General features: G+C 38.8%; 1 protein-coding gene across 8 annotated transcripts in view; it reads right to left on the reverse strand.

Annotated features, from left to right (window-relative positions):
• Positions 1-16,564, reverse strand: part of INPP4B (inositol polyphosphate-4-phosphatase type II B) — a 267,765-nt gene that overhangs the window by 51,323 nt on the left and 199,878 nt on the right. The gene's annotated exons all lie outside the window — the stretch shown is intronic.

A 16,564-nucleotide genomic window follows, 5' to 3' on the forward strand; every position in this document is an offset into this window, starting at 1 on the left:
TAAACTGACTTCAAAAATTCATCACTGCTGGTGACTCAAAGTCAATAGCAGTTCTTTTTATTCAGAGGCTTGCACACATTCCTGTAAGTAAATCACCTTGTATCTTTATCAGTCAAGACAGGGAGGACCTAATCTACTTACAAGGAAGTTCTACTGAATCACACTGGATTGTATGGTCTTTGTCCTACCAGAGCAACAGGGACACTTCCACTGCCAGGCTTTCCTTTTATATTCTTGACAGATTCTCTGTAAGTAGAATTACTCACACTGCAACCACACTTCTTCAATTCCTCTGAAGCTTACTTGCATACCCTCAGGAGTCCTGTTTATAGACTTCCTTTGGGCAGCAAGGACTGGCAAGATTTTTTTTTTTTTCTATTTACTATGAATATCCTATGATTAAAAGATAACTTGCCATTTTTAAATGTGGACTTGAGAATATCCAAATATATAGATGCCAATGCAGTGCCCTTTCAGAAGCACACGTCACAAATATGCTCTCGCTTTCAAGAGAGAAAAAGCTGGCAGACATTATCTTTACTGTCCCACAGCTGCAGGTAAGATGAAAAGGATACTCTGAAAACAGCAGCAGCCACATCACCTTACAGAAAGCCTGCCTTCTGACTTGTGTGTTAAAGGGCAACGCTACATTTCTTAAGCTTGGATAGCAAGAGAGGTGCAAGAACTGCATTTGCAGGTGGAAGCCTAGGCAAGGGGGGGTTCATCAAAACCTTTCCTTGCCCAATTTCTCTTTTGAACAAGCCTTCCATAATAAGTTCTTAGTCTTATTCTTTGCTTTGAACTTCAGTCTGTATGTTACACTAATAAAGGGATCAATACATACTATTTTAAATAGCAAAATAAGAGATAAAAAATAAAATCCCTGCTATTTTCATCTAGGTCAAAGTAATTGCTGGTGGCAGGGTGTTTGCTGCTTTTGTTCTACAGATCTCAAGTGTCCATGGATAGAAGTTGGGCAGAACTCAGACTTTGCCGAAGACATTATCTCAGAAACTATCAAGAAATTAAGCTAATTGCATGACTTATTGGCCTTGTCAACACTGAAATAAGTAATTCTGTGTTTCTCTATCAGACTGCCCCAGCTATGCCTCTGTCCTAGGGCCCACCTACAGAACTTCCTTTCTCTTTTGCTCACAGTGACATTACTATTTGTGATCAGCTGGGAGGATTAACTTTATTGTTCCCAGTTAATGTTGTCCTCCATTATGTATTTCTATATACTTTTTTAAGAACCTGCTGCTTGCTGGTTTTCCTTTTTTTTTTTAATCTCCACAGCATCCCACAGGTTTGTCCCTTTGACACTGTCCCCTCACTCCCTTCCAACTCTTCAAGGTGAGCCTGCAGGTTTCAGCTTACTCCCCTTATGCCCACAACTCATGAGAAGTCCAGCTCAACCCTCCCAGTCCCATCTCTTCCTTCCCAGTCACAGAGTCCGGGTGACTTTTGTTTGCCCTGCATCCCTTCCATCACAGACATCATGTGTGCTCCTATGGCTGAGTGGATGCACACACCAAACTTTTTTCTTCTGGAGAAATCCATCTGGGCAGCAGTAAAGTTGAGCATTCAGCAGCTTGCACAGCCACTGCATTAATCAGATTGATTGTTTACATCAATCTGGAGAGCCCTGGCTTTGCACACCAATGGTTCATTCCAAGCAGGCTGAGTCACACACTTGCAGGTTGTTCCTACAGGGATGAACCCTCCTGCTTCTGTGGTGTGCCTTGCTCTGTTGGACTCCACATCTCAACAGTGTCTGGCTTTTATCCGCATTGCTACAAGTCACATTAGCTTCAGTGAGATTTATGCAGGAGTAATGATGGAAATACAGATAAAAGCCATTTGTTCTCTTTTTTTTTTTTTTTTCAACAGAAAAGCCTACAGCACATTTGTTCTTTGATATGCTGAAAAGAATGATCGGTGTCTTTTAACATAAAAAGTTTATCTTCCCCCCAGGAAAGCAACCGTGAACAGCTGATGCACAGGCACTCTGTTCCACAAATTAGTCACATCATTCAATGCATGATTCAATAAGATGTCCTCAAAATAGAGCAAGAGGATCCACGTCCATTATTAGCTTCCTAAGAACAAGCTAAGCAGAATAGCTACACATGCTTTTAATTGAGGAGAAATATTTGATCAGGGTCAGATGCATTGCTAGGGTGTGCCAATATTTCTCAGTGCAGTGCAGTGCCAGTGCCTTCCAACACACCCCAAAGTGTCCTCTGCAGTGACTATTGACCAAAGCAAAGACCTACACCCAGCTGTCAACACCATAACATTGCTTCCCCTGGCTCGCCCAACCCTGGAGGAGTTTTACTGCAAGCAGCAGAAATCCCACTAGTGCCCTATCAGCTGGATTCATTTGGCTTCTGACTGACAGCACAACCAGAACTGAGTGCTAAGAGTGCTACATGCTAAGGTGTGAAGATACAGCCATAGTTTCAGACGTTATCTCCATCACAAATTGTAGTTTAACAGCAAAAGGAAGGAAGAAAACTTGCAAAATAACCAGCAAGTTTCTATTTTACAAATAATTTAAACAGAAGTAGTGAAACCTTCTAAGCTCGCAACATCTGGAGTCATGAACACCCCACTAACCTATCATACAATTTTTATTCATTTACTCTCAAATTGTTCATTTGAGACCTCCAGCACAGCACAAACACATTGTAGCAGCCAAGGGTTCTGTAAGTTAATGACAATATAACCATTTCAGCCTGTCTTCTATCTCATTTGATGATTTATCATCCTAAACTCCTGTTAGGAGTTGCTACATGCTTATCAAATGAGACAAAGGCAAAACAGCAGGTATTTTTTGTTCTTTCAAATTTGGCTGATAAATTATTTGGACCTCAAAGTAGTGAAGCAGAGATGATGAAAATGGTGTGAGGAAAAAGCCTCTCAAGTCCTTAAGAGAGTCAAGCACACACATGAGGGCACATTCTGGCTTTTGATTATCAGTCACACTGATGTTCCTGAGCAAGGTTTTTGGAGGAGATGATTTTCACATTTTGGGATGTATGCGTATTTTTTAGAACTTTTCCAGCTACAGTTATTAGCAACACTGGAAATGTTGAACTCTTCTACACGATTTCTTCAGGTGGAATAAATAGGCAGCTTTCTATTAACAGGTGTCTCACGTGCTAGTGGTGACTACAGTTTGAATTCATGTCCTACTGCACTTGTACTTTATGGGAATTTCCCTTTTTTTTGTAGACAGATTCAAGCAAGGTTTTTCTGGTCCTGATGTGTTTTTCTTGTTAAACTTCCGTGCTGACACAGAAAAATAGGAAAAAGTAAGTTGCTTCTCTAGAGTGCCATCTGGTAATAGTAGAGACATTTCTTCAAATAGAAAGGATTGCTAACAGTTCTCAGTCTTACACAATTTTGATAACTTACCTATTCCTTTTATTTCAAGACAGTCAAGTTCATAAGCAGCTTTCAAGAAGCAGCTTCTCTTAAGAAGTTTTTGGAATGAAAGCATCCTAATTTCTACATGATACATGTTACTGGGATTGACTGAAACACTTCAGAGAATAATCACCTGTATCAATGTACAGCACTACAGTTCAAGAAGGCAGCCTTAACTTTTTCAAACAGAAAATGTGGGATCCTTGTGAACATCTCCTAGCCATTACCAAGCTGCTGCACTAGCACATCTAGAAGAATAAAACATTATGCAGAAGGAAATAAACAGGTATCAGCCTAGTCCTGAAGGATTTCAGTATCAGAGCAGAACTCAGATAAAACATATAAAGGAATATCGGGAAGCAAAATTTTATTTTGAAATATGAAGTTGATGCAATAAACCTCCAACAATTTTTAAGAACAAAAAATGGTTCTGCATTGTTTCAAAATATAAGCTAAGGGAGGGGAATCAGCAGAGACATCTTTTGTATCAATGATCTTTAAAATTATTCTTTTTCTGATACGCATTTAATAACTTAAATTTTTTCCCTCAAATCTACATGGCATTAAATAAAGTAGAAGATGCTAGAAATCAATTTTTGCTGCTTACATTATCCTATAATCTCAGCTCAAAACAACTAGAATTGCTGAAACTGATAAGCAGTCTTAGATCTAAGAATACTGAGAAATTCAGTCAGTGATTTAGAAAGCTGCTATTTAAACATACACAAAAAACCCAGACTGTTTATCAAATCTGTTTTATCAAATTGTCACACTAAACTCCCTCCTCCTGTTTTACCTTTTGTACTGCAAGTTTTTCCCTGCTCTTGTTGCTAGAATAGAAATCCTCTATTTCCCCACTCCTTTCTTCTCTCCTTGCTTGGTTATAACACATGACTTTTCTAATGCATTATTTAGGAAATAAAAAGGAAAGTAGATCATACAATATGAGGCTTGACCACTGAGTTGGACCATGCAGCAGATTCATGGTGCAGTCATGATGATAGGACACCTAGATCTTGAAAATCAGCTATTGTGAAGTAACTGTGGGGTTTGGCCTCAAAACTATTACAGAGTTTCAGTCTGTACAGAGCTGAAAATTCAATTTTGAGGAGGTGGTCAGAGACAGCAAGCTACTGGAGGCTCAGTGCTGGACAGGGTACAGGCTTTAAGCACTATTATGAACAGGCCTTAACAGTTCACTACAGAGCAACAGATTAATAAAGAAACCCTATTGCAGCAGTATTTAATAACAGGCAAGGAGACACTTGGTCCTACAGCCACACAACCACATCCAGGAAAACCCTGTTGTCTTATGTGCTGACATGGACAGACAGGGATCCTTTGGAAGGAATGCTGAAGTCAAAATTCAATTTACACAGTTGCTCTTTTGCTCTGCTGTGTATGTGTTCTCCTTGAAGTCAAAATAATTATAAATGTGCAGATTTATGACCTATTTTATCAGCTTAGCTGTGCTTGGATTTCCCAGAGCAAGTGCAAGAGGCACACACCCTGCACTGCAGGCAACAAAACAGCACAACTCACTCCAGCTTTGGGCCATGGAAACATCTCCCAAATTGTTGGCTCACACAGAGCAAAACCCCTATATTTGTCTATGTTTACTTTTTAACATACAATTAACTCTGAAGAACAGATGGGAAAAGGGCAGTTTCAAGCTTTATATCTAATATGCATAAAACATACTACTGGGTAATATACATCTCTACCAGTGTTAATCTTAGCACTTTAGAAATCTCTGCTGATTGCAGAATGCAATTTTTGACTGATACAGAATGCCTTCAAGAATGTTTTTCCCTCAATGTTAAAGAGTACCTATGTGGTAAAAAAAATAACATTGACAAAATTATTATAGTGAAAATACAAGAAAGATAAAGAAAAAATTCCAGTTAGAATCACAATTTTTGTCACTGGTGCATTTAGGACACCTACATTAGCAGGTTAAATTCACCCTCAGCATCTGAACAGCAAAGCCAAGTTGACTTTCTGTGCCTGTGTCCCTTAATCTGCCAAAATGGACAGCAGATACTGCCCCATGGGCACAGTATCCTGGTCATGCCACCTCCCAAAGTGCCCTGGAATCACTTGAGAGCACACTTAATCTGCCAAAACTGCATCTGGAAACATTTAACAATTTCACTGTATAAAATGACTGAGATCATGTTCTAGCATCTATCCCCAGAGGTTTTCAATTTACAGCTGTGGCCAGAAGCTTCAAGTCCTGCAAAGTCATTGTGGTGACTGTGTGAGAGATTAGCTTCAGAACTGAAAAGTGATGGGTTTGCAGAGGAGATTCTTCTTTACCTGTCAAGACAGCAGAGCAGTTTCTGAAACATGATTTTCACCTCTACTATACTCCAAGGAAAGGATTTGCTATTTCATTCTGCTTTTTACCGATAGTCCTCTGTAGTATTACACATCAATTTTACAAAGGTTTCTCTGTCTATCAAAAAGTATGGTTCTAATAATTTTCCTGGACACTCTTCTATAAAGTATTACGATTACATGTGTATGGGAATTTCTCAGGTCAAAGTTGCAAAATCTTTCCTGACAAACTTCTCTTACAAGGTGTCAAATTCAGTCTAATGTACAACCAACACTAAAGCAAATGTGGTCTGTATCTCTGTGCAGGAAAACAACCAAGCAAAACCCCACAGGTTTGACCTTCACTTAAGCTCTGAATAGATACAACATTTCCCTTCCATAAGGGTATGGCACTGGCATAATCGGTTAGTGAGTCACACTTGTTTCCAGACTGTTTCTGTCACAGCAAGAGAGTTTTACTGAAGATGTAGTTATACATTTAGCTCACATAGCACAGTGAAACATAAATCCATGATAAATTCTTTCATATGTCAAATCAGGTTTAAATACTTTCTGTTGACCATGAAAATAAATCTTTGTGAGTCATCCCTTTTCTTTTGGCAAAAATTTTTTAGTCTTTTTCCCCATGCTGAGGACAAGTAGCAAAGCTGATTTAAGAGGTAGAAAGGGCTTCCTACACTAGTTAACAGACATGTGTGAAAGATGAAGCTTAAAATCTGTTATTCATTTCTAGATGTTCAAATCTATGGGTAGGATGACAGAATTAAAGTCAGAGAACTGCTGGTGTAAACAGAACATCATTTAATCTATGTTGCATCCCTAATTTGGTAATTTTAAGGGAGGAGGGTGCTGAACAGCAGGAATTCTAAATTTGAATGTTGTGACTTGCTGGGTTTTTTTGCTTGCAACTTCAGTTTGAGATATATGAAAGGAGGAATGCAACTGCCTTTCATTAATGACACCAAGTCACATAGTCTCTTTGTGGGATTAACCAAAGTGTGAGTCATAAACTACAGACAACTGCTAGTCTCAAAATAATTCAGCTAAATAATGCCAGTTCATTAAAAACTTTCACCTAACACACTGATTTTTTTAAAAATCACCTAACACATTTTTTTAAAGCCACAAAACCAGTTCGAGATTTTATCTGTTCTGATCCCAGCTGTTCTTTCAGCAGCACACAGTATGGGGGTATATTTATACAAGGTGAATTTGTGCACGTATATATTCTCCAGCCACAAAGAAAAATGCATCTAAATCTGATTTTAGCTGCTACCAGGAAAAAAAATGCAGCCCTGTTTTGGTTAGGTAGGGAGCTAACCAAAACAACCTATCCAAAAAATGCATAGGCTGGGATGCAGACTGCAGCAACCTGAAAATTGTGTCCCAACATTACTACCAATAAACCATCTTCTCCTCTCTTTACCAGGTAGATTTTAAGAGAACTTTGGAAAATGCAAGGAAAATTCCATTTGAATCAGAAACACACTATTTTTCCATGTACTTCCTTCAGGGCAAATGATAAGGCTGGATAAAACTCTAATTTAAATGCCTTGAATGCATTTGTCATCTTTTCTGTTAATAGGTTCAATGTGGAGACTTAGAGAAATAAACCTTTCTACGAGAAATTAGGAGTGAATGTAATTCTTTCATCTTACTTGTTTTGTTTCAGTATCTTTTTAGAAGATGGCTGAAATTTTGGAGTCTGTTCTTCACTCAAGTACCAAGGAGGAGAACTGAAACTGAAATCTTTTAAACAATATTGAATACAAGCATTTTCTCTTTGGTTGTTAAGCTGCATTTGTAAGGAAATCTTTATTTGAATGCTACTGCAGATTTGTTAAGAAGTTCATTGTATCTCACAAAGACAATATTAGCACAGATTCACTTTTTAAGGAAAAATACCACTGCACTGACAGGGAGAATAGAGAGATGAAAGCCCATACTGTTTTTCCCCCAGTACCAAGAAAAGAAAAAAAGACTTTCAGAAGATTTGAGATCACTAAAGACTAAAAATTCAATAAGCCATTTATTCACCTTCTGCATTCCTAAATCTTTGCTGGCAGAAAGGAGTAAATAATTTATAACACAGGTGCAAATACCTTCCTCTCTGTAATAACAGTACATTTTTCTCACTGTTACAAAGAGCTGAAGGACATGGTTTTGCTCAGTGCAGTAACAGTAATTGCCAGTTTGCCAAAGATCAAAGATGCAGTTCTCAGGATAAGCTCTATGAACTATGCTCAAGACTCCCTGAGCACAAGAGGAGTTCACTACACTGTCAGCAGCACTTAACCATGAGCTAAGTCTCTGACAGATGAAAAAAATGGCAATTTATTTCCTGACCTGGACTGAACTATCAGATACATATTAAGTTTTTTATAAAAAGTCAGTCTTTCCTGTGTTGCAGGCTGTGTTCTCTCAAGCACATGACCAGTGGTGCTGAAACATTATCACCAGAGTTCAAACTACAATGCCTTGGGACCTTCTACAGAACCTGCCAATTCCTGAAACTTTGGAGTCTCTGGGTTTGAGATATTTTAAGTATGAATGTTCCCAAGCACATGTTCAGCAAGCCACATATGCAACTGCCAAGCAGAACAGCAATGGGGCTTTCCACATTTGGTGGCAATTGCAAACACTGGGAAAAGAGGGTGTTTTCCTGTGAGAAATCCAAAACATAAAAAAAAAAAAAAAAAAAAGGAACCATCCAAGATTTTGTGGGAAACATTCATCCATTATTATTTTCTTCTGAAGAAGCAGCATGCCAATAGCAATTTTGGAGTATTCCTTCCTTCCTTCCCCAGGATGGGACACAGAAGGTAGCAAGTGGGTACAAATGTCTCACTGGGATGGTGGAGAGTGACCTTTGTCTGCAGTGCATTTTTCTACTCTATTATATGCACTGCTTATTATGTGCACTGGAAGGAAAACAGTTCAAGGTACATTTCAGAGTTTCATCATCTCGCAGTGCTCTGACTTTAGCTAAACACTGCTCCAATTTTCCAGAAAAACCCTGTATTTTGAAATAACTACAAAATATTAGACTACACAGACTGAGGTTGTGCTGGGGGCAATGCCAGTGCCTCTGATTTTACACTCTCTTTATAAGAATACAGTTCTCAACTATATTCTTATATGTATATAAGATTACATTCTTATTACATTTGTATTACATTCATATATTCTGGTATGCTCATGTTTCCGGCCATGCCTTCTTCAGTCCCTAGGAAAACCAATAACACTTATTCATATGCTTCAGGGGTTTGGATCAAATAAATACGAGCCAGAGGCCAGGTGTTCATACAGAAAAATCTACAGTGCAGCCAAAAAGCACATAGGTTGTTAATGAGAAACATTTCATCCTCTCCAAATGCCTGTAATGTCAGGCCTTAAGGAATTCCGCTTTCTTTTCAATTTCTAATGAATGCTAATGCCCTTCAATTATATTGCAACTCACTCCATTAACCTCATTAGGAATAATACTGTCTTTCCAGGCGAGTGAGGGATGTCAGCACTCACAGTCCTCTCTAGCACTTGCTCATGGCCAGGGGACTATGAAAAAGGGCAGCCACCCTCCAAAAAAGTCTGAGCAGGCTGATTCTGTCCCTGGTTTTTGGATAATCTTGAGCTTCTATGTCTGTTGGACAGCACTTACAGGCTTCTGGTAACTAAACAATTTCGGTTTGGTTTTTTTTAAAGATCTCAACTACTCTTATAGCTTTATTCTCAATTACCCTTTATTAAAAACTTATTATCAGTTCATATCATCTTGTCAGAGCCTGGTTTACACATGGAAATTAGTCCACTTGTCCCTTTTTATTAGTATTTAATTCTGTGTTAAATACACTATTAATGTACAGCTACTGATAGCTTAAATAAAATCTATAAAACACAAAAGCTGCAATTAAACAGCAAAAGCAATTTTAAAAAAATTATCTTTGCTGAGCTACAGGCATCTCTTGTTATCTCATTAATGTACACAGGGGACAGGGCTTGTGCACTCTTTATGTGGTTCACAATATCCTTCCTACTCTCTTAGAACACTGGAGTTGGTTAAAGCAAGCACTCTGAATTCCTTGAACTATTTCCTTTGGTTTTCCTGCTTGCATGAATTGCTAATGATGGCAGATATGAGATTCAAATAAAGCTAAAGATATGTGAGTGCAGGCCAGCAGCTGCACTTGTCAGACAAGAATGCTCATCAATGCAGACAGAGTATTTTGATGTATGAAATAATAAATGACATTTTCCCGTGTATGGTGCACAGTAATGAAGCACACGCAGAACACTACAGAATATGAAAAATATTATAATCCTCCCCAAGATGGAATTGCTCACAGATAATGGAAATTTCAATGGAAAAGTAATGGGTTTAGATTTGACCAATAATGTTCTCTTGAGTGCAGAGTAATTTAACAACTGAAGAAGCAACAGACAACCTGAGGGCAAGGAAAGAGCTCTCTACCAAACACTTGCTTCCATAAACAGGACATACTTTATTTAGAAAGCTTCCTCTCCCTCCCATTCATTCAAATTATTAGCTGCATATTTTTACTAAGGAACACTGATTATAAGTTCTTTTTCAAAAATAAACACATCAAATCACAATGGCAGAAAAACTAGAGCAACATCTAATGAAATACTGAAAAAGTGTTCTTCAGTATAGAAGTATAACTTCTGCACATGTATCTACTTAAAATGGCTAAATATCTGCAGAATTTGTAATGTTGCTGAAATTATGCAAGCTAAAGTAACTTTGTCTGGAAGAGTTATCAAATAAAGTTTTTCTATGAAAATAAACAAGAATTTAGCATAAGGGCACTATAACTACATCACTTGATGGCTACTGCTCTCTATGTAAACAAGGAAAGTAACCAAAGTGGACTTCTACCCTTATTTCAAAGCATGCAGTAGTTATCATATGAATTGAGCCAACAAGCAGCCTATATCTTGTAGCAGCTAAAGTTTAAAGAGTAACTTAACAGTACACATTTCGTTTCTTACCCATTTCTTCTTTCTAATAACTTCTGGTTTCCTTGACCTCATGATAATAAATAAATTAGTGTCTAGTGACAAGCATATGTTTAAAAGCCCATCAGGTTCTGATGTCAGCAAAATTTTCCTCATGCTAAGTTTTGCCCTCATACCTTTATTTCACCTTCAGGTATTTACCATGACAACTACAGAATACACTTCTGAGATCTGATCCAACTCCTTTAAAAGGCAACATTCCCTAACCATGAGTGGCAAGTCTTTGGCTGCCAAATTTAACAGCCCAGGCTTCCTCTAGTTGTACAGAACATCACCAGGATGGTTCAGGGCCCCTAAATCAGGCCACTAACCATCCTCCCCAGCACAGTGTTGGGAACTTGAGTCCTTAACTGGGATACAATAGGTATCTAAAGTTTTATGATACATACAGCTTGATTGTAAGTGTTGCACTGAATTCAGTGGTCTTTGGAAATAACTTCTCCAATGCAAATCGCCCAATGTTTTTTCCCTCTCATCTTCAAAGAGCTTTATAATCTCCAGCCCATACTTGCACTGCCACTGTATCCCCTAAAAAATGAACCTCACAAGCCTAGATTTTATCTCCAGCACCACAGACATAGTCAAATATGATGGATAACAACATAAACTTTCGAGCTCACTTGACGACAGAGTACTTTTGAAGGACAGACTTGATTTTTGTCTATAGTGTAAATAAAAGAAAAACCAAGAGATTTATGAGCCAGGAATTGTCAGGTTTGGGCTACATTATGATGCGGTACAGAACATTAGGCTTTGCAACAAGATGAAATGTATTTTATTTCTCTTTTGGCATTCCATACCCAATGGAGTATGGATAGCGAGCTTCAAGTTTTTATTTTTGCCATATAAGATCATTTGACTTTTTCCACTCCATTGTAGTATATTTTTAATTTAATAAACCTTATAATTAAAAAAAAAACCCTTCTAGTTTATTCAAGGATTACAATTCAGAGGGGGTTCATTTAATTCCAATAGTTTTAACATCTGTGGTTTAAGTTGCAGAAAGCTTCAAAAGTAGCTATTGAAGTAATGTATTGCTTCATTTACAAAGGAAATTGGATGCCTAATGCATTTTGTGGTGCAATAATAATGAAGCTGTAGTACTTGCATAAAGCAGCCCACAGTAATACCAGGTGTAGGTCCTGTCTGAAGAAAGGCTTTTAGACCTTTCCTAGACCAGTGTGGACACATTATTCCATCGGGTTACACATTAGCATAAAGATCAGTGAAGCCCTCACCACAGAGAGCCACATTTGGGGAGGATGGATATCTCATCTGTGCCTGAAAAGCTGAATGCATGGGGAGAAGTTGCCTTTTAATTTGACTGTTGGTGTGGACTGTTAGTGGAGAGCAGACTGGCCAGAAAGGGCTGATGGCAGCATCATAAAGACCTGCATTCCCTTCCCTACTTGGCATACAGCTGCTGGAGCTGCTCAGAGCAGGGCATGGAACAAGGCTCACCACAGACCTCTGACAGCCAATCTCTAGCCAGTGTCATTCTTTTAACTTTGCTAGAGCTATTACAGTTTTAGTTCACATAAAATAAAAATTATTATTATATGGCTTTTTGTTCATGAGTGTAGCATGTGTATGGGGCACAAGCCAGTATTTTGGAAAAGAAAAACACATCAAAATTCAAGGCACTTGAGGAAGATGGTCGTTGTTATCAACACAGTACTCACTGGACTGCACAGCTGGGACTATGAAACGTGTGAGTTTTGCTTTCCAAATGGCTTTGATTGGTCTGATCAGAGGATCAGTCTCTACACCTTAACAACCTATTATTTGCTACAATGATCTCATCCTGATAATCATGATGACCATTTCTTCTTCTTTTGGGTATGAATTTATGTAGACCTAATTCAAAACTAGAAGGTGAACTCCAAATGGTGTTACTGTATTTGCTGCAACAACAAGCAAAGCAAAGCAGAAAATTTCAGGGTTTAATCTGCTCAAGAGAGAAACACTCTCAGAATAGAACTATGTCTCAAAAATATCTGTCTTGTGTTCGAACATCTGTGTAAGCATGCAGGAGGTAATCTGTACTAAGTTCAAGTTCATTACCACCTCATTGCAAGTTTTTTAGATTGGAATTAAGTTAAGACTGAAATGAGGTTTTTTTTATCCCTATTGTGCTGCACCAAAGAAGATGCTTTGTGATAGCAGGAAGAATGATTGCCTTTAGGATAGAAAATATAAAATTTGAGATACATCTGTCACAAAAAGATTTTTAAAAAGTCTGCTAAGCCTACAAATACTTTTCTACACTATTGTACCCAGCATTGTCTTGCCAGTGAATACCCTTGGTGTAAAAGTAAGAAAATGTGTCTGATTTGAAAAATGTTACTGCACTCAAGTTTCTCTGAAAACCAAGAACAAGAGCTTGATCACATTGTACGAAATGACCACATTTTCCTAGAGCTTCTATCCCACCAAAATTTTCATTTACAAACAAAGATCATCACATGAAGATAATAAACCTACAGGGCAACACAGGACATGAAAATCTCAAGTGTTTCAATTACCTTTTAATTGCCAATCAGAAACCACAGCAATGCAGAAATAAAGTACTCTAAAACCATTTTCCTGTCTTGGAAAAAGATTTGCAAAGTTTGTAAGCCATTTTAAATAATTCGCTTCATTAAGTCATCTAATTAATCAGCAATGTGACAAATACAATTCTGTATTTGTATATAATCATGTGTGTGTGTGTGCATATTATGTGCACTATAACACAGACCAACATACTTAGAAAGCAAAGCTTTGGTGTATGCAATGTTGCCTTGTCAAGCATCACCAAAAGGTGATCTCAATCCCCTTTAGCCAGAAAAACATTTTATTGACTTTTGCTCTACTAGATCGAAATTATGCAACTTACAGTCAGACAACAGCCACAGTCACAACACAGTATTCTGTATCTCCTGTAGAGCAAAGACAGCCTGAAGCATAAGGCTGTGCTCACACTAAGGGTTTAATGGAATTGTGGGTGCCTCATCCCTGGAAGCATTCAAGGCCAGGTTGGATGGGGCTTGGAGCAGCCTGGGATAGTGGAAGATGGCCCTGCCCGTGGCAGGGGGTTGGAATGAAGTGATGGTTAAGGTCCTTTCTAACTCAAGCCATTCCATGATTCTATGAAGTATTGTACTTTTCCCTCCACGAAAGAACAGAAGGATGTGAGCTGCTACAAGAGCATGACAGCATTTACAGAATGCAGCAATGCAATTTAACAGGGGAAAAACAATCCTACAGAAGCAAAAGCAAAATACCTCTACCTGGCAGCACATCTTGGGCTCCTTGCATGGCACAGGAGAGAAAATAAACAGCATCATAGTGGTCTGATATGTGCCAACTTACTTGAAAAATAAATTCAAAAAGCGTCCTCACACGGCAAATGAATGTCAAACTAACTTTAATGTGGTTATCTACAAATTTGCTGATAATATCATTGTGATAGCAAATTTTTACAGAGAAAGGTGACATAGGGAGCAGCCTTCTCCCTGAGGCTACCACACAGCAGGAAAGCCAGGGAGGATTTTATTCAGGATGATGTTGAGGGAAGACTATCCATCAGCACTCAAAAGCTTACTCACCAGTTCAGCAATGTCCAGAAGGCAGAGAGCCTTGAATTGTGCAGCCAGCATTGCTGCATTTGCTATGTCAGCATGAACCCAAGTAGCAAGAAGGAGTGTGAAAACAGAATTAGTACTATGCAGAAAAGTGAATGTCAGTAAGGTAATGAACACTATTTACAAGCTTTGCTATTGCACATTCAAGTACAGCAACAGGACTCTTATTTAAAGCAAAACAGCCTATGAGAAGAGGCCCTTTTAAAGAAAAAGTAGATTCAAATGAAATTTCAAACAAAGGAAGGACTGTGATGTCATAAAGGACTTGGCACCTCTGTACTAGTTTTCTCCCACTTTAAAATTGAAAGAGATCCAAGAGCATTTCTTTCTCTTGCCCTTTGGTTGTCAATTATAAGCTTTTTAAATCAAAAAACATTTGACTTTAGAAAGTGCAAGTGGAATAAATACTCAAACCAGTTATAGCCAATATTATCAAAGCAGTCTCTTGTGGATTTTCAGAATCATTTAATGGATCTTTGAGAATGAGATATTGTTGTAGCTGCTTGCCTCTGCCTGATGCTACTTCGATCACTTCAAAACCAGCCAATAATGCCTCTGCCACAGTGCCAGTTTAGCCATTTTTATTTGCTTTCCTGAGGCTTTCAATGTAACAGCCATTTAGGAGAAATAAACTTAGAACAGAGACCATGCCAGTCTTGGTTAAACACCATGAGCTAAAACCCTAAAGAAACAAAACCAAAACCATATGAAAAACACTCCACAACAAACTACTCTGGACCCTCACGTATTTTACTTACCACACACCACAAGGCAGTTTGCTGGAAGTTGCAAACCTTTCTGAGCTGATTACCTTGTATTCTGTAGATGCTCTGCTATCAACAGTTATGAAAGAATTATAAAGGAATTTAAATTAAAAAACCACCAACTTTGGAATGATTGTTGCAAAACAAATATAAAAGCCAACACTATTTTGACAGGAATTATATATTTTCATCAGATTTTCAGTTCACCCAGGACACAAACTATTAACCAGATGATCCTACAACAGGGTTTTATAAAATACATGACTGTGTGATCAGATTGCACCTTAGTCTTTTCAATGTTTTAGTAATCTAAACAAGTTCCTCAAACCTGAAAAATGCTGACTGGAGAGGGGCTGAAGAGTAAATATATATATTTTTTAAGGTCAGGTGTATCTCAGTGATCTATTGCAGATAATGTGATGCCTCTTTTGCCTGTCTTTCTCTAGAAGCAAAGGGCACATGCTAGCTCTTGGTGTGAGGGGAAGGAACAGCAATCTGTACATTTCCTCTCTGGTCACAGGGACTGAGTTCAGCTAAACTGAAATGTGGGATAAGAAGGCTCACACATTCCAGTGTTCCCACAAGGGTAAGGAGACGTGCAGGCAAGGGGAGGCTGTAGCATGAAATTAAAGCTGATGATACATCAGAAAACCCACAGGATGAATGAGAGGGACAGAAAGGAAGGTTTCTTGTCTATGTACTACACAACAATTTCACGGAACAGTAAGTGAAGTTCCTGAGTAGCACACACAGAGGCATTGTCTCCCTCAGTAAGAGGCAACCTAACAAAAGAGGCTGGTTCACATACCAAAGGGTGTCATCCCTTACAGAAGAGAGAGGGAGCAGTGATTCCCTTCCCACGCTCTGATCTCCGTGGTCTAAGGGACTTTAGATCTTGGCTAAGCCTTGCCTGGAATCACAAGACACTGCAGAGGCAGAAATGTGCTCTGGCACCTTCCTGGGGCATTAGGAGCATCTCCAACAGAGCAGAAAAGCCAAGGGCTTTTCCCACTGCTGGAAGACAACACACACACGGCAACTTCCAGGCTGGGGAGAGGAGACAGGCTGGCAGGGAAGTAAACCCAGACCAGGGCACGGGAACAGCACTGCAGATGCACAGCCAAAGCAGCGCCCAGGGATTTTGGCATTAGGGGTTTGGTTAGAACCACAGGACAACTGCAGCACCACTAAGTCCCAGGGCTGCAGAAACTACTTTAACTGTTCTATCATTAGGAGTCAGCTGTGGAGCTGGCTGTGCACTTTGGCAGGATTCCAACATTTCCTTTGCATTAACTTCCTTATAAACATGTGCTTTCTATTCATACAAATTATAGTAGAGACCTCCACTACTAAGAATGCAAATTCCCC

Source organism: Melospiza melodia, chromosome 5 (assembly GCF_035770615.1).
Source record: "Melospiza melodia melodia isolate bMelMel2 chromosome 5, bMelMel2.pri, whole genome shotgun sequence".
NCBI classification, from domain to species: domain Eukaryota; kingdom Metazoa; phylum Chordata; class Aves; order Passeriformes; family Passerellidae; genus Melospiza; species Melospiza melodia.